The sequence below is a fragment of the Marmota monax genome, unplaced genomic scaffold (genome assembly GCF_021218885.2).
Source record: "Marmota monax isolate L192 unplaced genomic scaffold, Marmota_monax_Labrador192_F-V1.1 WCK01_AAM20220418_F8-fsc00732, whole genome shotgun sequence".
NCBI lineage: Eukaryota > Metazoa > Chordata > Mammalia > Rodentia > Sciuridae > Marmota > Marmota monax.
The window spans coordinates 52,433-75,892 of record NW_026693828.1 but is presented as its reverse complement, the minus strand read 5'-3'; the positions used below and the strand labels follow the sequence as shown (position 1 = coordinate 75,892).

General features: G+C 37.1%; 3 pseudogenes; all 3 read right to left on the bottom strand.

Moving 5' to 3' along the window:
• Positions 1–2,908: 2,908 nt before the first annotated feature.
• On the bottom strand, positions 2,909–3,877 carry LOC124105200 (olfactory receptor 7E178-like; annotated as a pseudogene).
• Positions 3,878–8,269: 4,392 nt separating this feature from the next.
• On the bottom strand, positions 8,270–9,565 carry LOC124105199 (vesicle transport protein GOT1B-like; annotated as a pseudogene).
• A 2,679-nt stretch (positions 9,566–12,244) lies between these two features.
• On the bottom strand, positions 12,245–17,823 carry LOC124105198 (olfactory receptor 7E178-like; annotated as a pseudogene).
• Positions 17,824–23,460: the final 5,637 nt, after the last annotated feature.

Here is a 23,460-nt window from a genome sequence, read left to right as displayed (position 1 = left end):
TCTCTTTCCCCAGGTCCAATACAAGTTCAAGACAAAAAAACATGGAAAATATTACTTATTTCTACTGTGAATAATACACACCTCTTTATTAAAGTTCAAAAATTTAGCAACATTTGCTTCATACCTAATATTTTATATTGATTTGATAACTGTGTGGGAAATTTGAATTCTGGGCATCTCTGCATGATTAAATTCTTCAACACACCTGTCCCCAAATGGCGACCACTGTCATGGAATTGATAGGAAGATTTTCCCATCAGTGTTTCCATGTCACTATTGAAATTCACAGTGAATTTCATCTTTATGTATATCTATAAAATACTAATTTAAAAAAGGAACTGTAAATAAATACAAGAAAGACCAGTAGAATAGAGAAGGGGAATGGGGGAGGGAGGAGGAAAGAAAAAGGGAAGCAATGGGGACTGAAGTAGAGCACATTGTAATCCATGCTTATATGATTATGTCAAAATGAGCTCCAATATTACATATATATCTAATACACTAATAAAGCAGTCATTATGAAAAGAGCAAGTTTATTGATGAATACAATTGTCAAAAGGGACTGGAGCAACTAAACAGACACTTCACAGAAGAAATACAATCAATAAATATATGGAAGAATGTTCAACATCTCTAGCAATTAGAGAAATGCAAATCAAAACTACACTGAGATTCATCTCACTCCAGTCAGAATGGCAATCATCAGGAATACAAGAAACAATAAATGTTGGCAAGGATGTGAGGAAAAAAGGTACACTCCCACACTGTGGGTGGGACTGAAAATTGGTCCAACCACTCTGGAAAGCAGTATGGAGATTCCTCAGAAAACTTGCAATGGAACCACCATTTGACCCAGTTATCCCACTCCTCAGTTTATACCTAAATAACTTAAAATCAGCATACTACAGTAATGCAGCCACATCAACATTTATAGCAGCTCAATCTACAATAGCTAAACTATGAATTAACCTAGATGCCCTTCAACAGATGAATGGATAAAGAAAATGTGGTGTATATACACACAATGGAATATTACTCTGCTTAAAAAAGAATGAAATTATGGCATTTGCAGGTAAATGGATAGAACTGGAGAATATCATGATATGCAAAATAAGCCAATCCCAAAGAACCAAAGGCTGAATGTTTTCTCTGATATACAAATGCTAATTCACAATAAGGTGCAGGGGGCACAATAGTGGTATTTTGGACTAAACAACGGGAAGTGAAGGGAGGGGAGGGGACATGGGGGTAGTAATGATAGTTGAATGAATTGGACATTATTACCCTCGGTGCATATGTGACTACATGATCTGTGTAACTCTATATCATGTACAACCAGACAAATTAGAAGTTATACTTCATTTAAGTATGATGTGTCAAGTTCTACTGATATGTATAACTAATTAGAACAAATAAATTTAAAAATATATAAAATAAATAGGCTTAAAGCACACACACAAAAAGGAACTGGAGCCAGAATGATATGAAACTCTAAAATGTCTCTAAGTTCAAGAAATAAAATGTACCTGACCCCTTCACTTTCTGCTTGATTTTTTTTATATCCCATGAAGATTTCTGCAATGGTTGTTGAATAACTGAATGTTACCAATACAATTAAGTGGGATCACAGGCACTGTGTCTCAAATTCTATGGGATATTCCTGAAAGGGAGGAAAGTATAGACAGTCTGGAAAGTGCTCAGTGTACAGAAGCCACACTGATTATGGCCACTGTTTGAACCAAGGAAGGGTATATTCAATGTTTAACAGAGATTTTTATGTTTGATGCCTTCTCTGTGGCAAGTGAAGTGACAGTTCTTGGAAATCAGAAATGAAAGAACCAGTGTGGAAGGAAAGAAACAGTTTGAGTGAGATTTCTGGGACTCCATGACAACCACAACATAAATATTGCAGTCCTCACAGTTGAAATTTCATGTATTTGTATCCTGCCACCTGACCACACAAACTGCCATTTTTGTCCTGATGATGATTAATGAACAGTCTGCCCCTGGCTGTCTCCTCTATGCATTCTCTCTCTCAGCACTTACTGGGTTAAGCAGTGACTCTGTGTTTCAAGGACTGCAGGTACCATGTCCCTTGGCTGTATGATGCCCAATGAAGGTTCCGGCTCCATCCTCAGGGTTGATATTATCAATGTCACAAAAGACTTTCATAATGCAGACAACTAAGAGAGGAGAAGGCACAGGCTTGGAATTCATGGGACTGGAGCCATCAGACCAAAAGTCCCATAGCATAGACTCATTATTGAATATTATATACCCCTAGAGGCTCAATGCACAGAGTTCATCTTTACCCAGTTTGGCCTAATTTATCCTAAGAATTAAGGACTTGATAATATTAATGAAGGAAACAGAAGAAGAAGAAGAAGAAGAAGAAGAAGAAGAAGAAGAAGAAGAAGAGGAGGAGGAGGAGGAGGAGGAGGAGGAGGAGGAGGAGGAGAAGGAGAATCAATGACTATGAAAGAATTTGGACTCCTCTACTAATGAGTAAGATCATGCATAATATTTATTCTTTTCTTTCATTTCTTTCTATTTCAAATACCAGTGTGCCTTTTATTGTCATTGTTTGTAACTGTCAAATATACAGAACAAAAAATTGAACATTTTAACCACTGTTAACTATGGAGTTCAGTGGCAAGAATTACACTCATGTATGTGCAACCATCACCACCATCCATCTCCAGAAATTTCTCATCTTCACAAACAGAAAATGTACCCATTTTAAAATCTCTCCTTCCTGTTTTCCACCAGTTGTAGCAACTACTATTCTATTATGAAATGTGATAATTACTCATTAAACTATAAAAATTTATATATACAATGAGGTAGAATCTGCAGACCTAGATATTTGGCTTTGTTGCATTTTCCAAATAAGATTAAAAAATGGATGTCAGAGGTCCTGAGTATAGACTGATCTGCTGTGGATCCTCCTCAGTGAGCCTTTAATGTCCCTGTTCCACAGGCTGTAGATGAAGGGGTTCAGCATAGGGCTGACCACAGTGTACATAATTAAGGCCACTGTGTTGTTTTAGGGGGACTGTGACACAGCTGATCCAAGGTACACTCCAATGCCTGTCCCATAAAATAAGCAAACAACTGACAGATGAGATCCACAGGTGGAGAAGGCTCTGTACTTCCCACCTGTTGATGGGATTCCCATAATAGAAGAAATAATTTTACAGTAAGAGAAGAAAATTCCAGAGACAGGAAGAAAACCAGACATGGCACCAACAAAATAGATGACTATATTATTGGTGAAATTGTCAGAACAGGCCATATTAAGAACTTGAGAAGGATCACAGAAGAAATTGGAAATTTCTACATCCTTGTTGTGGGTAGATTGCAAGGCAATCAAATTATGCAGTTGGGAGTCTAAAAGGCTAAGTTAAAAAGACACCAAAACAAAGAGGGCACAGAGGCGAGGGTTCATAATGACTGAATAGTGCAGGGGGTGACAGATGGCCACAAACTGATCATAGGCCATCACAGTAAGCAGCATACCATCCATACATCCAAAAAGGATAAAAAAGAACACCTGAGTCAGGCAGCCCACATAGGAGATGACTCTGCTGTGAGTTAGGATGTTCATAATCATCTTTGGGACCCTGGTGGAGATGAAACCGATGTCAGCAAGGACAGGTTGGAGAGGAAGAAGTACATGGGGGTGTGGAGGTGGGAGTCAGAGCTGACGGCCAGGATAATGAGCAGGTTCCCAAGTACTGTGACCAAATACATGGATAGGAACAGTCCAAGGAGAATGGGCTGCAGGTCCAAGATAATCCGAGAGGCCCATGAGATGAAATTCTGAGACATGTGTTAGATTTTGTAGTTCTATGTTGTTTGGACAGCTTTTGAAAATGAAAAGTTAGAGGAAATGAAATAAGTATGTCATCTAGTATTGTGTCTATATTTTGGACAAAGCAATATACAATATACAGACCTTATACCTCTTATACAGACCTCACATTTGACCATACATATTTGACCATAAATCCCATATCCTGGTTTTTCATTTGTTGGGTTTTCTTTGTTGTTGTTTGTTTGTTTTTTGTTTTTTGTTTTTGTGTGTGTGTGTATGTGTGTCATACCAGGGATTGAACCCACAGGAGTTCAACCACTGAGTCACATCCCCAGCTGTTTTGGAGTTTTTTTTATTTTTATTTTTAATACAGACAGAGTCTCACTGAGTTGCTTAGGGCCTCACTAAGTTGCTGAGGCTGGGTTTGAACTCACAATTATCCTGCTTCAGACTCCGAGTCACTGGGATTACAAGAGTACGCCAATCCACAAACACTTCATTTTTACATAAAATACAACCAACTCTTTTCAGATTAAAAAAAAAATGATGTTTACAGCAGCACAGTTCACAATAGCTAAGATATGGAGACAATCTAGGTACCCTTCAACATATGAATGGATAAAGAAATTACTCAGCCATAAGGAGAAGGACTTTATGACATTTGCCAGTAAATGGATAGATCTGAGAACCATCATGTAAGTGAAATAAGCCAATCCCAAAAAACTAAAGGTGGAATGTTTTTGCTGATATGAGGAAGCTAAACCACAATAAAGTCAGGGAGAAGAAGAGAAGTTTAATAGATTAGACAAAGGGGAATGAAGGGAAAGGAAGAGGGATAGGAATAGGAAAGACAGTGCAATCAATCTAACATAATTTTCCTATGTATACATATGAAAATACCTAAGTGAATCCCACCATCATGTATACCCACAAGAATGGGGTCCTAATTAGAATAAGCTATATTCCATCTATCTTTAAATAATTATATCATAATGGATTCTACTGTCATAACAAAAAAGAACCAATAAAAATAAATAAATAAATAAAATGGAAAACAAAAATACCCTTCCTTAATGGAGAAAAAAAAATCATTCTAATTAAAGGTAATTATCAAAGAGTCAAACATAGATTATTTTATTCTAAGACAATGATATGAATTTCCTGGATGCAGAATATTTATAAAAACTCTGTGAGAGCTAAGACCATGTTATTGGAATTCAAATAAAGTTGAAAGTTCATAATCACACTTTTATTTGCCAGTTAAATTCATGGATTTTCATAATTCTTTTACATTAACATTTCATTCTTTCACAGAAAGAGGGTTTCATTCAAATATGTACATTATCTTTTTTAACTCATTTTATAATCCTACCCTTGGCTTTAGTGGACTTCAAATTTTGATGAATATGCACATAATCACGAAGCATCACTGATCACACACCAGCATACAGTGCATCTGTCAATAATTCAACAATAAAGAATTTCAATAAACACTTTTGAAATGTTTTGTTTTATACAGCGTTATCTGTATCAACCCCATACAAATATAAGGAAACATCTTATACATAAGAACACTTTTGCTATTTTCCATTTTGGCAGGGTTTTTTGTTTTTAGGTTTTGCTCTTTATTTGTTGTTGTTACTTGGTTTTGCTTTGTTTATTTGTATTCCATAGTGTCCTGGTAATATCAGTTCTTTTTATCATAAGTCCTATTATTTACAAATAAAGAATTTAACACCTCAAGATACGTCTCCATCAGGTTTGAAACTCAGCCTTCTTAACCTAGTTAAAAGAATTTCATGCTAATCTTTCCCATGAAGGCAAGATTCATTGACTAGTACCATGAGGGAGAGGCCTACAGAAGCTAGAATTAGTGTAGGAGAAAAACAGAACTTTGTGAATTCCTGGACCCCATCCCAGAACCAAAACATAAACTTAGTCCTCTAAGCTGAAACTTTGCATATTGATATCATCCCAACTGACATGGTTGCCCCAGTGTTGAGGAAACAATGATGCTGACAGTTCCTCCTCTTTTTACCATCTCCCACAGAACTTACTGGGCAGTACTGCATTTCTACTGGGGCATTACCAAGGAGTATGGATCCAGTGCTCCTCTCCTGCTTAGTGTGTGATGAAACCTCAGGCTCTGTCCTCAGGACTTGAAAAATGGCTCAAGTTTATGAAGATGCCAATGAAGACAGTAGACAATGCTGTGGAGCCACTACACTGGAACTGGCAAAGTAAAGGGCTAGAAGCACAGGCTAATTAGTTCAGTTGCGCAACCTTGGAGGCTCAATGCACAAAGTGCCTAATTAGCCAATAGATCCACGATAATTCAATCTATGAGGACTTGTTAATATTAAAGGAAAGAGAAAAAGAGAAAAGTAAAAGTACTTGGTCAGACTTCCAATTTGTTGGATCTTTATGTAAAACTCAGACTACTTTTTCTTCACTATAACAATCAAATATGGGATTTGGTATCTGTCATTTCATTGTATTAATCTGAAAATATATGGAGAATTAGATTTCTTGTTTCAAGAATCTCACACTATTTCCATTCCTATATGTCTCTAAGGAGAACTTCATATTTCAATTTATTTTTACCTTTGCTTGGTTTGGTACTTTACGTACTGAAGATATATGGATTTTTTACTAGTCCAACTGAATCTTAGTTCTTTTTTCTCTAGTGAAAATGCATTGATACATTATAAAACCACTCATGGTTACATAGGTTTTTGATAATATACTGTATTTAAATACTCCAGGAGCAGGGCTTGGGCTGTAGTTCACTGGCAGAGTGCTTGCCTAGCATGTATTTGATCCTTAAAATCACATAAAACAAATAAAGATACCTGTTGATCTACAAAAAAAAAAAACTTTAAAAAATTAAATAAATAAACAAATACTCTACAAGCAGCAGGAGGAAACTATATTTTAATATTTATTTCTCTTTTTTAACCAATACATAATAATTGTACATATTTAAAACGCCGTGTAATATTTGGAATCAGGTATACATTATGTAATGTCAAATCATAGTGAACATATCTCTTCAAACATCTGTCATTTCTTTATGGTGAAAACATTTAAAATTCTTTCCTGTAACTTTAAAAAATTAGAGTATATATTTTATTTGCTATTCTCAAACTAGAAAACTCTGTAATTAATCCTTCCCCATCACTCCCTCCTAATCTTCAAGGCCTCTGATAACTATCATGCTACTGTCAACTTCTGAGACCACCTTTCTGAAAGATATCAGGTAGTGCTTGTCTTCGTAGTCTGGCTTATGTAATGTCTTCCCCTTCCATCCATTTTGTCTCAAATGATAGAATGGCATCCTTTTATGGCTGAATAGTATTCATTGTGTGTATGTCCAACATTTTCTGTATCCATTAATCCATTGATGGACAGTTAGTTTATTTCCATTCCTTGGCTAGTATGAATTGTGCTTCAGTAAAAATGGGAGTTCAGATGTCTCTTCAACAGATGTATTTCATTTCCTTTGGGTACATACACAGCAAATGGATTGCAGAATAATATGGTGGTTCCCATCACTTCTTCCATGTTCTCATTGCTGAAAGGGAGTCACTAGCCTCTCCCCACCTCATCTTCTATCAGAACATTGGGCTTGATACAAAGAAAAGTTTAATGCATACATCATGGATATGGGACAAAGTATGCTGTTTAGCTGTACATTGATTAATTATAGAAGAAATAAATAAATTATTTTGAGGGGATCCCAAATGGCAGATATATAGGGATAGATATGAGAGGAAGAAGCTGAGTATATTCAGACATTTAGAATACCTTGTCTGTACAAAATGTATTACTAAACCAAAGTCATTTCATATTAGATGGAGGGATAACATACGAGGGTTATAGCCAAGGATGAATTTACAGCACATGACAAATGAACACCAAAGATAGTTATATTTGCATAGCAAAATGCTTATTTTCACTTCCCCATCCATGTTTACAAAAAAAATAGTGATTTATACATGAACTGGGTTTTCACTGGGTTTAATACATTAAAATGACATAATCCAACCCTACTCATGCATTACTTTCAGAGATACAGCACAACTGGAAATAGAGTTGCCATCACGGTGGACATTTCTAAAAAGCAAATGCCTATGGGTGTTCCTGAGACCTCAAAACAATAATAATAGTAGTAAAAACAAAAGTAACCGACACCACAGTTCTCTAAAAATGGCTGTGTTCTGCACATTGTGGAAAGATAATAAAAATAGCCTTCTAGTGTTTCAATATGCTTCATAACATGGATTTCATCTCCCTTAGTTTGCTTGCGGCCTTCTTGGATCACTTGACTAGAAGCCTGTTTTCATTGCTTCTGTACTAATTGCTGTTGGTCTTTGTAGGCTACATGTTTTAAGCTTCTGTAAAGAACATTACAAGTTATTTGATGTAATTTAATTTTGTACTGAATGTTCTTCAAAGAATTTTATAAACAATACAACATTTTAAGTGAGTCTTCAAATTCTCTTGTTGTGAAACAATATTGTTGCTTTTTCCAACTTTATCTATAAATGATCTAATTCCAGGTGAATTTAAGAGGGATCCAAGAACTGGCATTCTTCTAATAAAGCCAACAACACAGAAAAGAAGCCCCTGAACAAGTTAAGAATCCATAAATTTCAAAGATCCTGCCTCTCAAAGGCCAACCAATAAGAACTACAAATACACCACCTCAGAAAAATCCTGTAGCTTTCATTTTATGTTTTTGGAAGAAGAATCTGAATGTTCTTTCTAAACTGATTATAAGAGCCTAGCCAGTCACAAACAAAACATTTCCAATAGCCAGTAGTACTTTGTCAAAAAAAGAGAATCATTCCAAACAACAGGAAAAACTGTTAATCCCATTTCAACTTTCTGGGTGTCTATTAAGGAGATCGTGGTTGTAGTGGTGAGGGCAGTGGAGACAGCACCTCAAAATGCCCAGCGTGAAAAGCTGAGTAGGGAAAAAAGAAGACAGGAAGCAGCCCAGGAGAGTGTCACATCTTCTGGAAACATCCACTGTTCATAATTTTAAACCATACATTTCTCTCAAAAGTTGAGAAATTAGAGAACAGGGCATGGAGACACACACCTAGAATGCCAGCAAAAATGGAGGCTAAGGCAGAATCACAAGTTTAAGGGTAGCCTCAGCAATTTAGTGAGGCCCTAGAGATTTAGCCAGAACCTGTCTCCAAATAAAAAGGGCTGGGGATGTCACTCAGTGATTTAGCATCTCTGGGTTCAATCCCTGATACCAGAAAAAAAGAGTTGAGAAATTAATCTATGGAAGGTCTGGTGGTCCTGGGAAGAAGTACCATATTGAATATGCATGTAAAAATATCTTAAGTTTCTCCTCTGAAACAGTGGATAATTTGCTTGATGTTATATAAGGTAAAAGTGTACCTATCTCTGCCCTACTGTATAAGACTTTGGATATATAGATAAATGACATTCAGTTTATGCTTTAAACTGCTTAAGTCTAAAGAATTCTCAGTGACATTTCTTAAATTCCCTCTATGAACACAGAATAAATTTCATAGGTCTCTGAGCAAAAACTTTGCATTTTAGACCCATTCAGAATAGCCATTCCAATGATCTTGCTGATCCTCAATTTGAGAAAGCAATACTCCCAATAGTATCTCCAGCATCTCTGTGTGCCTCCCAACACTCACTCACTGAACTAGGCTTCCTTCCTAATGGGGTGGTCTTGCTAATAGTGCTACTGAAATTCATTCCCTCTTCACATCTGATGAGCAGTGAGAACTGAGGATCTTTCCTCATGAATGACAGGACTCATTCCACAGAATCAGGAAGGGGCCTCCTAATACAGATGACTCTGGAAAGAGACAGAGGTGTGATTTCCACTGAACCGGAACCAGCATTCTGAAAAGCTGAAAGAACAGGTTGATATTTACTGTTGTATGGTCTTAAGCATGCTGTGTGATCAAGAGTGCTCTTGATGTTGTTCTGTAGGTACCACAAGATTATGGATCTATCCCTCTTCTTTCCAGCAAGTTACACAACACATCAAATCACCATGTTCTTATCTAAACTTTCCTGTCACATGGGAAGAAGTAGCTCCGTATTTGATATTTCAGCAGAAACCACCATGTAGTTCCTTTCCATGTAGTATGGAAAAAATGACACTAGTTTCTGTCCTACTAGCAGGATTCCTCCAATGATGTCTCAATACACTGCAATCATTCTGTGTTCAAATTCAACACATGTTCTCATAGATTCTTATTTTTGCTTATCAAGTAATTGCTCATTTCACTTCAGAAATTTTTTTCTTCTGTCTTTTTATGGGTGTTACCAGAAAACAAAGTCTTTCTTTTTATTTTAAATAATTTATTTATTTCTTCTATTTTAGGATCCAATCGAAGTTCACATATTCCATTTAGTTATCATGACTCGTGGAACTTCAGTCTGGAACAGTTCTTCAGCCTTTATCTATCACAACACTGACATTTTTTATGAGTCAGAGTTTATTTTAAAAGGATGTCCATCAATCTGAGCTGTGAAAATATTTTTACTATAATATTTGTAGGGTCTTACACCTTTCAGAATTAAACACACACACACACACACACACACACACACACGACACACTTGGCAAGAAATTAAATGAACCCAGAAGCAGTAAACTTCAAGAAGCTCTGATTAGCAAAAACATCAGCAGACAAGGCCTGTTTAGCAGATATGGACTGTCTTCTTAAATAATAATTTTCTCCTGATTATAAAATCAGAAAACAAGCATTAAAGGCCTCTCCCCTGTTGATTGCCTGCACTTTCTCCCATCATAGCAAGAAGGCCACCACCAGAATAAAAGCCCGACCACATGACAAAGTGCTCATTTGCAGTGCCATTTAATGAAATAAACTTTTAGCCACAGAAACATCAATGAGACAATGAAATAGTAAGTGCCAAACCTTAATTCCTCCACAGAGACACTAAATTAGCAACATATATGGACCAAGTTTCCTTTGTGAGAACTCCAAGAACTAGTTAAGAGATATTAGCACATCATGGAAACACAAATTCAGGAACAGGTGAATAAAAATGGACAAGAAATTTTGCTGTATTTGCTCATCAAGGACCTAACCCCTCCCAGAAGCAGCATGGCACAATCATGAGAAAATTCCCAAGTTCTGCCCTGAAAGAAGAAGGAGAAGGTGGAATATTCATGGTGAAAATTACACAAACAAGCCCAGAGAAAATTCATTTTCTGAAAATGTTTGAGAATTTCTAGGCTTTTTTATTGGCAGGGCAGGGGGATGGGGAGAGCCTCTGGGGATTAAATCAAGGTCCTCCCATATGCTGGGCAAATGCTCTATCACTGAGCTACATCCCCAGCCCTAAAATTTCTATTAGTCTGTGGTGAATGTCTTCCACTACATGAAATCAATCCATTAAAACTGTGAAAAGTAGCTATTTTCTCAAAAGCCAAAAACTCAACAAAGAGAACATGGCATGCAAAAAATTATATAAACATGGCCCAACCAGAGAAATAAATTAAATATTCTTAAACTTACTGTGAAATATTCTTTAAAGAAATTAGATCTATGATTTATCTGACAAAAATAAAAAACATCCACCTGAAGAATAGTCAGTAAGCTAAAAGAGAACACAGCCACAAAATCGGGGAAGCAATGCATGAACAAAATGAGAATATTAGCAAACACCTATAAATTATTAAAAAGCAACAAAAATTTTGGAGTTGGAGAATCAATAAGTAAATTGAAATATTTGATAGGGTCATAATAGACTCAATCAAGCAGAAGGACATAATCAATAAACTTAGGAACACATCATTTGAAATTATTGAATCAGTGAAGCAAAATAGAAAGGAACAAATAAAAGTGAAGAGATTCTAAGGATTTTAAGGATTTTATGGGAAACTATTAAGCTGAATTTTTTGCATTAGGGGAATGTCAGAAAGGGAATAGGGTGGAAGAGATAGAGATTCAACTTTTAAAATAATGATTGAAATTTTAAATTTCTCAAATTTGAAGAATAGACATACATATCCAAACACCAAATAAACTCTGATAAATCCAAAGACATCCATAATGAGATATATTACACTCAAATCATCAAAAGTCACAAAGATTGAACCATGGCAGCATCAAGGAAAAGCAATTCATCATGTACAAGGAAGATCCTAAAGGATTATCAGCAGATTTCTTAGTAAAATCCTTGGGCATCTTAAAAAGTCACAAGCTCAAGTCACATGCCAGTTCAATAAATCAGAATCTCTGGTGGTGAGACTCAGGCATCAATGTTTTTAAAGATCCCTTAGTGCTTCCCATAAAGGCAATCTGGAGGAGCAGTGATAGGCATCCTAATAGATAACCTGCACAAATAAATTTTTGATAAATGCAAATTTTATATGGTAAAGACACAGAAGCTACTGAAAATATATTAATTATAAGAAATCTTAAGTATATAAAAAGAGAGTTGCTCATCTTTCTGAGATTCTAATAAATAATAAAGTACAGAAGTTTGCATAAGTATAATAGAATTCAGAAATGCATGAGTAAGCTGTACAAAGAATACAGAAACTCCCATAGTTTCACTAAAGACAGTTTTTTTAAAAAAGCAATATTTAGATATGAAATAGGAAGAGGAATGAAAACCACAAGAGCTTGAAAATAATGTGATGAAAGAGATGAGTTTTGCAGGCCTAGATGTGTAGTTTTGTTGCCTTTGCAAACCAGCACTGCAAATAGATGTCACAGGTCCTGAGACTAGACTATTTTTCTGAAGAGCCTCCACATAGCCCTCTTGATGTCCTTGTTTCTAAGGCAGTATATGAAAGGGTTAAGCATAGGGGTGACTACAGTGTATGCTACCAAGGCCACTGCACCCTTCCTAGGAGAAAGTGAGACAGCTGAACTGAGATACACCCCAAGGCCTGTCCCATACAATAAGCAAACAACTGACAGGTGAGACCCACAGGTAGAGAAGGCTTTATATTTCCCACCTGATGATGGAACTCTCAGAATAGAGGAAACTATTTTATAGTAAGAGAAGAAGATTCCTGAGATAGGAAGAAAACAGAGATGGCATCAACAAAATACATGACTATGTTATTGGTAAATGTATCAGAACAGGCAGGGTTGAGGAGCTGAGAAGGGTCACAGAAAAAATGAGAAATCTCCACATTCTTGAAGTAGGTAAGTTGTAACACCATTGAATTATGCAGCTGGGAGACCAAAAGGCTGATGAGAACTGACAACAAAACCAATGAGCCACAAAGGCGAGGGTGCATACTGACCTGGTAGTGTAGTGGATGGCAAAAGGCTACAAACATGTCATAGGCTATTACAATTAGAAGCAGACTATCCAAACATCCAAAAAGCATAAAAACAAGACATCTAAGTCAGGCAGCCTGCAAAGGAGATGACTCTGCTATGTGTTTGGATGTCCACAATCATCTTTGGGACCATGGTAGAGGTGAAACTGATGTCAGCCAAGGACAGGTTGGCGAGGGAGAAGTACATGGGGGTGTGAAAGTGGGAGTCAGAGCTGACAGCCAGGATGATGAGCAGGTTCCCAAGCACTGTGACCAGGTACATGGACAGGAACAGTCCAAAGAGGAGGGGCTGCAGTTCTGGATCCTCTGAAAGGCCCATGAGATAGAATTCTGAAACACGTGTTACATTTTGTGATTCTATATTGGAGGGACACCTTTTGAGAAGGGGAAAAAGGTTGAAAAAAGTAAATAAGCAAACCAGCATGCAGCACTATTATTTTGTATTAAAGCGATTCACTAGTAAAGTCCTTTCGTTAGAGGGCCATATACCCTCAGCAATATTTCTTAGTTGTGACACACCCTAACACCTTAGAAATCTGTCATCGTTTCTTTTTTGCGGTATTCATCTTTTTCTATACACATCAATCTTATAGACACTCAACTGAAGTATAGTTTAAAAGCAAAAGCATTAGAGATGAATATATAATTAAGGTAAAATATTCTTTTAAGAAAAAAACAAAGATAAATATCCTTTCACCTTTAAGAAAAAGACCATTCTAATTAAAAGAAAGTAAAAACTATTTTATTCAAATACAATGCAAGAAATTCTCTTATTATATAATATTTATAAGCTCTCTAAGTGCTAAAACCAAAGTATCTGGATTCTAACTCAAAAACAAATATTCATAATCATAAAGCATTTTATGTGCCAGTTATCATTATGGATTTTCATCCTTTCTTGGCCCTCTGACTTTGCTCCTTTATGGAATTAAGTGTCACTCAAAACCATAGGATGTATGTTTTTAATTCTTCTCTAATATAACATCTAACCTTGGCCTGATGTACTTCAAATTTTGACACACATGTTTTGGTTAAATATACCAAATCATACAGCATCACCAATCTCATAGATGTCATCAGTGTATAATAATATACAAATCATTAAATACATAATAATTAGCATTTAAGAAATATTTTCTAATAATTCTCATTTTATTCGTATTAACTTATCAATCCTACGCAATCTCAAGGAAACATCTGGTATTTCATACTTCTTTGTGTTCTCTCACTCTCTCTGTTTTAATTTTGTGATGGCTTGGTTAAAATACTTAAAGAGATGTCTTTTATTTCATTGACAAAATATAGTCATGTGTTTGGGGAGTATAGAGCGATATTAAGAAATGGGTACAAAGTAATTGGATCAAGTTTAAATGAATTTCTAATCTTAAGCATTTGCAAATGTTGTGTCCTCATGAAATCCAACCTCCTTGATGATGGTTGAGGAATTTAGGGCCATGAGTGACCCAAACCCAGGCCTGACACCTAGCCTTCGTATGCCTAATTAACAGCTGTTCACCTCAATCTTTCCTGACACAGAAATTTCAGTTCTCTTTCACCAGCTCCCTGAGGGCAACTGTAGTCCTCATTTCTCTAGGCATATCACAGTATGATATAATTTCAGAGAAAATACAAAAGGGAAAAAAGAACAGACAGGTGAATGTAACACCTGGAGAATTTCCACACTGTAAAATGAAAATCATAGCTGAACTTAACTTACAGTGATGTGTTTAAGAAATTGGGTGAAATGAAACAAAGTGCTTAGACCAGTGGTCATCAATACTAATTGATCATTATATTTACCTATGGGTATTTAAAATATACTGATGCTCTGCCATAGCTTAGAATGAATTAAATAATTATCTCTGTATATATGGTTCTTAGTGGTCCCGGACCAAGAATCAATGTCTCAAAATGCTGCCACACACTAGAAAATGTTCTATTAATAGTATATATGTTATTATCATCATTAACACTTACTACCTATATTAAAAATATAAACAATTCAATATTTGCCTCAGAACTTCTATTTATAGAGATCTGAAATATTACCAATAAAATCTGAGTTTTTTTATATCCATGCATAATCCCATTCTTCTATACATCTGTCCCCAAATGCAAACACTGTCAGGAATTTGGTAAGTATATTTTGTCCATGATTTTCTAACATTAGTATTGATTTGCTTATGTGTAATTCTCTTGAAAATCTAGGTAACCAATATACTACTCTATATTACATCTAACATTTTAATAGAATACTGAATTAAAGTCTTTCTGTGAAGTACATATATTTAGATATAACATTTCAATGCATAACATTGCCTGAAGATTGGATTTCATTTTATTTTTTAATTTCTCATGACAACAATCCTATGAAAATTCTCACACTTCTCTTATCACACAAGTGAGAATTTGTATATGATGTGTGCCTGCAGGATAGCTGTTTCGAGTTGTAAAAAAGATGTATATTAATTTTTACTATTTATTGCCTACATTTGTTTTTCCAATAGAAAAAATCAGGTGCTATCAAATACTTTCTTTTATTAAGATATCAAATGAAGCGAAGCTCAGTGGCACATACCTGTAATCCCAGTAACTCAGAAGGCTGAGGTAGGAGGATCACAAATTCAAAGCCAGCCTCAACAAGTGAGGCCCTAAGGAACTTAGAGAGACCCTGTCTCTAAATAAAAATATAAAAGCACCCCTGGGTTTATTCCCCAGTACAAAAACAATACAACAACAAAAAAAGTATCAAATAAGAAATATTCTTGAAGTCTATCTAATATAATCACTCCATGAGAGTTCCATGTGAAAATTCTCATCTTATATAGGAAATAATATTTCCATGTCTCAGATGTCCAAACTTGGTTGTAAAAATGCATTATTATTCAAATTAAAAATTTCATACTTATGTCAGAATTGCCTCTATAAACCACAGTTCATGCTGCCACTTCTCAGATGAACTCACTGAATTGCAAGAGAAAGAATCAATGCCTCTGCCTTGGTTTGTTGATGTGTGCTTGAGGAGGTTTTACAAGAAAAACTCTAATTTGGCTCACATGAGGAAACAAAGTCCTGAAAGTACAGTCAATAGACCACAGTCTGAGTCCAATTTCTTTTTCTAATACTCACACTGTAGTACGTATAAAGAACTCTCCCCTTCTCTGTACTAGCTTTCCTTGTCTGTAAATGGGGAGAATAATACTAAACTCTAGAGATGTACAGTGCCTAAACTTAAAAAATATTTGTTCATTATTTTGTAAACAGAATTTGAATCATCATTGGAATTTATTCCAGGCTTATTCATAAAATACAATCCTATACAGTTTTCATGCCCTTTTGTTGTTTATATGGTAGAGAAGACAAGTCTCTCAGGTCTCAGGCACTGGAGCCCAAGAGAATTGAAATAGAAAGTTCTATTCCTTTCAAGTAAAAGAACAATAATGTTTTTTACCTGGGAGTGGTCATTGTAGATGAAATTAAATAAACTATATAGAGTCAGGCACTTGGGAAAGTTTAATAAAGATTCATGACATCATCATTATAGTCATCTTTGTTCTTATCTTCATCCTGACCTTCATGATCATTTTAGATCACATAAGAGACAGTTTAGAGAGATCCATTTCTTGTGCTAATGAGATACCCACCAGAGCTAGAACTAGTGTGAAAGAGAACAGAACTCCTCTCAGTCTTGGATCCTGATCAGAACCAAGACTATAAACTAGAATAGTGGTCACAGAGGGTGGGAAGGGTAGGGAGAAGTGGGAAAGAGGGAGATGGGATAACAGGAACTAACATACATTTAGCTAGGAGGAATAATTTTTAGTGTTCTATAGCACAGAAGGGTAGGCAAAGTTTACAGCAATGTATTATATATTTTATAAAGAACTAGAAGAAAGGCATTTGAATGTTCCCAACACAAAGAAATAAGAAATGTTTAAGGAGATATAAATGCTAATTATCCTGGTTTGATCATGAAATATTATATACATGTATCAAATTATCACACTGTGCTCCATAAACATATACAAAATTATTATGTCAATTAATTTTTAATTTAATTTTTTATTTCATAGGCCTCTGAGTTAAAACTATGTATTTGGGGCGCCTCCTATCTGGATACTCCAACTTCTTGTCTGGGTAATGAGGAACTGATGCTCTCTGAGTCCCTTCTGGATCCAGTTTCTTCCACCACACTCACCAGTCAGAGCTGTCATGCTGGGGCATGACCAAGGAGTGATGATCCATTGCCTCTCCCCTGCCTGGTGAGTGGTGAGGAATCAGGCTCCATCCTCAGAATTGGGAGGAGGACAGACTCAGGCATGGATCTCCAATGTAGACAATGACTCTGGAAAGAGGAGACACACAGAACCAACTGGACTGGGACCAAGAAGCTGCATGACATAGGCTGATTGTTTATAGTTGTATGGGTGGGTCTGAGAGCTCCATAGGCAGAGCTCATAATTAGCCAAATTGGTTCATGTAATGCTAATCTCTGAAGATACATTAATATTAATGGAACAGAAGCATAGGGAAATTTGGCTACTCCCCTCTTATACCTCTGAAGCTTCATAAATCTAAAACTCACTTTTTAAGTTTAAACAAAATCAAGAGTTTAATCTCATTAAAAGCATGCAAATTACCAAGAAATTTTGAGAAAATTAGATCTGTATTGAGAATCAGATAGCATATCAGATAGCATAATTATCTCAGGTTAATACTTTTGCCTCTAGAATGAACTGACAGAGGTGTATCAAATCTCCAACATTAATCACATTGTTAGACTTCAAGTGTCCAAATCCCTCTTGCAAACACACCCCATAAAGCAAGACATTCCGTGGGACTACTCCTAGTAGCTGAGGACAAAGACCGGACTCTCTTGGATAAAGCTAAATTTTCACTACACACATCACAACCTGGGCTTCAATCAAGACTCTCTTAGAGCAAAATGAGCATAGTTGTTGGAACATCTACCTTCAGCATACCTTTTATGTAACAAATAAACCCTATCAGTCTGAGTGTTCCTATCATTTGGAGAAGCCAGTATTGGGTTGAGATAGATTGTTTTAAAAAATAACTAATCTGCGCTGGGTGTGGTGGCATACACCTATAACCCCAGTGACTCAGGAGGCTAAAGCAAACATTGCAAGTTTGTGAGTGCCCTCAGCAATTTAATGAGACCCGGACTCAAAATAAAATTAAAAACGACTAGTGATGTAGCTTAATGGTAAAGTACCCTGAGTTCAAGCCTTAGTAACAAAACAAAACAAAACAAAAACAAAAAAAAAACTAATCTGTCTAGTAAATACTTTATATACATTTCATTTATTTGTGCTAATGTACTTATCCCTTGCACTTAATTTAATGCTATTTGAACCTGCAATAACTTGTGCAAAACTACCTGAGCTGAAAGTTAACTAAATTCAGTTCTAACCATTCTAAATCCTGGCACTAAGGTAGTAATGGATTTCCTTCACTAAATAATCCATTTATTCATTGATATTCCCTCATCTCTTTCTTTCTGTCTTTCCCCCTCCCCCTCACTCCCTGCCCTGGCCCACTTTTATTTTTATTCATACTTTTTCACCTTTGGAAGGGACATTAGTTTTGGTCAATATTCTGGTCCAGATTGCCAGCAATAATACTAGTCTAGCAAGTTCATACCCTTAAGTCCACTCCCATTTATATGGGGAAAAGTTACACAGGTACAAAATTTGAGAGCTATCATGACAACTAGGCAATAAGGGACAATCACCATGAACCCTAATTTTGTCAGATGGGTGAACACAGGGTTCACCAACTCAAGCCCTAGGAATTCTGACACAGAGGCCTAAAGCTATGCCTAAAAGTTTTTGCCTTGGAATCACCCCTTCTTCTGGTGCCCAAGGTTTCAACTCTGGTCCTGCCTGGGCTACTGCATTGAGTAAGAAAAAGAAAGTTGAAATAATATGGAGAAGAATTATAGATTTGTGCCAGCATTCTCTCCTTCCCTTCTCCTCTTCTCCAGATCCACAAGAACAGCAGGTGAATCTATCTAGTTGGGAACAAACCTCAGTGTTGAATGTGAGCTCACACTCACAAAGGCCCTTCATGCCTTTATCTCTGCCTAATTTAGACAACACAAGTTATTTCAATTGCCCATCCTACTTTTGTATTAGACCTACTGTAGTTTAGGTAAGTGTCCCCCAAAGGCCCATAAAGGCTTAGTCCCCAGAGCAGCACAACTGGGAGGCGGTGGATTCTTTAAGCAGTAGGGTCTAATGGGAGGTCTTCAGAACATGGGGCAAATGCTCACAGGGGATAGTTTGACCCCAGACCCTTCTTCTTCTGTTTCCCAATCATGAGGTGAATGGCTTTCCTTGACCACATACCCCTGCCATAATATGCTACTTCCTACAGTCCCAAAAGCAACAGAACCAACTGATAATGGACTGAAACCTCCAACACTGTGAGCCAAAACCAACTTTTCCTCTTTATAAGGAGCTTGTCATTTGTTATAGTGATGGAAAACTAACACAAAACTGTTAGTCTGAGGACGAAAGTGTGTTTCTTGGTATGAGGAATGAGACACAGGGGTCCAAATTGGTGCCTTGTCTTCTGTCCTAGTTCTTTTATGGTACTCTGAGCATTCACTTTTACCATCTAGTAAGCAAAGCCCAGTCCAGAGTTAAGTTTCTATTCCTGTCAGGATCACTTATGTTCTAAGTTGGACATAAATCCAACCCACCAGCCATGTGCAGGGTCGTTGTCCTAAGTATTCTGTCCCCTAACCATATGCAGCCTCTTTCTCTCTTCTTAGCACACAGAATGTTCATATGGGCACTCTGTATCTCAGAGGTGCAAGAAAAATATGTCTACCTTCAGGTCGTATATACACTGCTGTTGCCCCATTTTGGTCAGCTTTTTCACTACTGTGACTAAAAGACCCTATCAGAACAATTGTAAAAGAGTAAAAGATTGAGGGCTCACAATTTCAGAGGTCTCACTTTATAAACAGAAGGCTCACCTTCACAAGGCTCAAGGTGTGGCAGGACATCATGGAGGAAGAGTGTGGCAGAGGGAAAAAGCTCACATGGCAATCAGGAAAGAGAGACAGTCCACTCTTAAGATCCAAATTATATATGCCATAGCCATGCCCCCACTGAACCACTTCCTCCAGCCACACCCCACCTGCCTCTAGTTACTACTCACTTTAACCCATCAGGAATCAATTCACTGATTAGGTCAAACCTTTGACCTAAACATTTCTCCTCCAAATCTTCTTCCATTGTCCCACACATGAGTTTTGGGGTACACCACATATAAATCATAACTTTCTTTTCCTGGTCCACAAAAGCTCACTCTCATCTGACAATGCAAAACACATTTAGTAAATACACAAGAGTCCCCATAGTCTCAACTGTTCCAAGATTGCTCAAAGTTCAAGTCCAAAGTATTCTGAAGCTCAAGGCAATCTTGCATTGTAAACTCCTGTAATATTAAAAAGCAATTTACAAGTATCCAATATATAAAGGTACACAGTAAACATAAAAAATAGGGGTATAGAAAGAAGGAAGGGACCAAAGCAAGACAAAAATCCAGCTGGACAAACAAATCCTGTAGTTCTGTGTTCATCCTCTGGAGTACATGTCATGATATCCTCTCCAAAGGGCTTGTATAGCTCCACCTCTGTGGCCTTGATGGCTGCAGTACAAGTAGCCTTTCTGTTTTCTTGCCTCTGCTCAATTCCTACAGCTTTCCTACATTTTTGGCATTTCTTAATCTCAGGGATCTCCACTGCAGCTTCAGCTTCCTCCTCAAATCTCCACACCTTGCCTTCTCAGGGAGCAACTTCAGGGAATCTGACCCTGCTACACTTTGTCTGGCTTCCAAGGCCTTCCTCTAAAATCTTGGCAGAAGCCTCCATGACCCCCTAAATCTAGCATCCTGCATTCCTGAGGAACTAGCATCATGGGGTTGACACCAAGGTCTGCCACCATCTTGAGCAGTAGCCAAGCCTCTAGGGACCTGGATTATTATTCCAGCAGCCTATGAGTGTCTGGGTGGCTGAACACATTGAAAAAATTTCCTAGGCCCTCTTATGCAAGGATTCCCCACTGGTCCCTTCTCAAGAGAATTTTCACTTTTACTCCCTTGAGCCTGAGATGGGTGTGGTTTTGCCAGGTCCTGAGATGCCCTCAAGCCATCTTTCTTATTGTCTCTGGGCAAAATCTTTAGCATTTCTTTAGTGTCAGTGATGTCTTTAACAACTACAACTTCCTTAGCCCCAGTTTTACTCCTCCTTTCAAGTCCAAGTTTTTTAAATATTTCTGTTCTGCTTTATGCTCCTGAATATCACAATAAACTTGGCTAAAAGCCACCAGCTATTGCTGTATATACCCATGCCACTTCCTGTATGCTATGTTGCCTAGACATTTCTTCTGCCAGATTAATAAATCCATCACTTTTAAAATCAGCATCACAGAGAGTCTCAGGACACAGACAAAATGCAGATAACTTCTTAGCAAGAACATAACAAGAATGACATCTAGTCTAACTATCAATAGAATCCTCCTTTTCCTCTAAGCCCTCTTGAGTCCTGTCTTCACTGTCCTATTGGCATTCTGGTCTTCTGAGCTCCCACCAGAATCAGCCATTAAGCTTTGCTTACAACAACCTAAAGCATTTCCAGCTTACACTGATAAACATTTCAAAATTCCTCCCACCTATTCAAAATGTTCCAAAAACTTATCAACCACACGGTAAGATTAGTCACTGCAAAGACCCCACACTGCTGTGACTAAAAGACCCCACCAGAACAATTGTAAAGGAAGAAAAGTTTATTTGATGGCCCACAGTTTCAGAGGTCTCAATTCATAGGCAGTAGACACCATTTCTCAGGGATCAAGGTGAGGCAGGATATCATAGAGGACGAGTGTGGCAGAGCGAAGTAGCTCACATGGTGATCAGAAAACAGAGAGAGAAAGACTTCACTCTCCAGATGCAAAATATATACCCCATAGCCACATCCCTAGTGAACCACTTCCTCCAACCACACTCCACCTGCCTCCAGTTACCACTCATTTAATCCCATAAATATGGATTCATTGATAAGGTTAAGTCTTTGACTCAATAATTTCTACTCTAAACCTTCTTGCATTTTCTCACATGAGCCAATGCCACTCATCTCATGACTCAGCTGGACACCTCAAGGGAGCACACCAGAATATCCACTCATTGGTTCCAATCATCTTACACTCCTAGAAAAGGACTTCTGAACAGCACCAACATGTCCTCTATTACTACCTCCCTTAAATCTCCATAGTGATTTATTTCCCAGGGTCATGCCCCACATAAACATACCTGTAATTGGTCAGTTTGGCCAACATAGCTAGGCCATTGGCCAATACCCATGAGGTAGTAAAAATACAAGTAGATAGGCAAACACCATGCAATTCAGCTCACTGAGATTATTTGTCTCTATCTTCCTCTCAGAGTGGCAGCCTACCATCTGTTCAGCTTGTAACTGCCATCCATAAACCAAGTAGTTAATCAGTTTAGAGCTATACATAGAGCACTGCCCAAAAGACAATGGAAGTAGACATTTCCTTGGATGGTTGCAAAGGCTACCTTCTTGTAAGTACTTGCTTGCATTTATCCAGTAATACATTCCTGTATAAATCATTTCCATTTCATTATGGAACCTATCTAGGTACCCACCTCCTCATTTGTGCATTTCTCTGACATACCTAAGACATTATAGATATTTCAGGTTTCAATATTATTGTAAGCACTTTAGCCTTAGGGGTAGTGTGTTAATCTTTTCAGGGTATTATAAAGAATACCATAAACCAGGTAGCTTATAACCAATAGAAACTTATTTTTCACAGCTCTGGAGACCAGGAGGTCTAATAACAAAGAATCTGATGAAGGTCGCTTTCATAGATTGTGCCTTTTTACTGTGCCCTTACATGGGAGAAAAGGCAAAGCAAATCCCTTGGAGCCTCTTTTATAAGAACATCATGAGGGCAACACTCTCATACTCTAATCACTTCCCAACAGTACCCTTTCTAATCCCATCACATTGGTGATAAGGTTTCATGATATTAATTTGTAGGAGGATAAACCTTCAGATCATAGTAGACTATTTCAATTAATAACTACAATCAAGAGAGTAATTATCTCTCAACTGGAAGTTTTCAGGACTAAAATTCCTGTGGTCACTACAGGGTGGTGATCACAAGTTTTTTATTTAATTTGTAGTCTGTGCTCCACACAGCACTTTCATACAGATTTGTACATACCAGTGTCCCGATTTCTTAAATGACACTTTTTT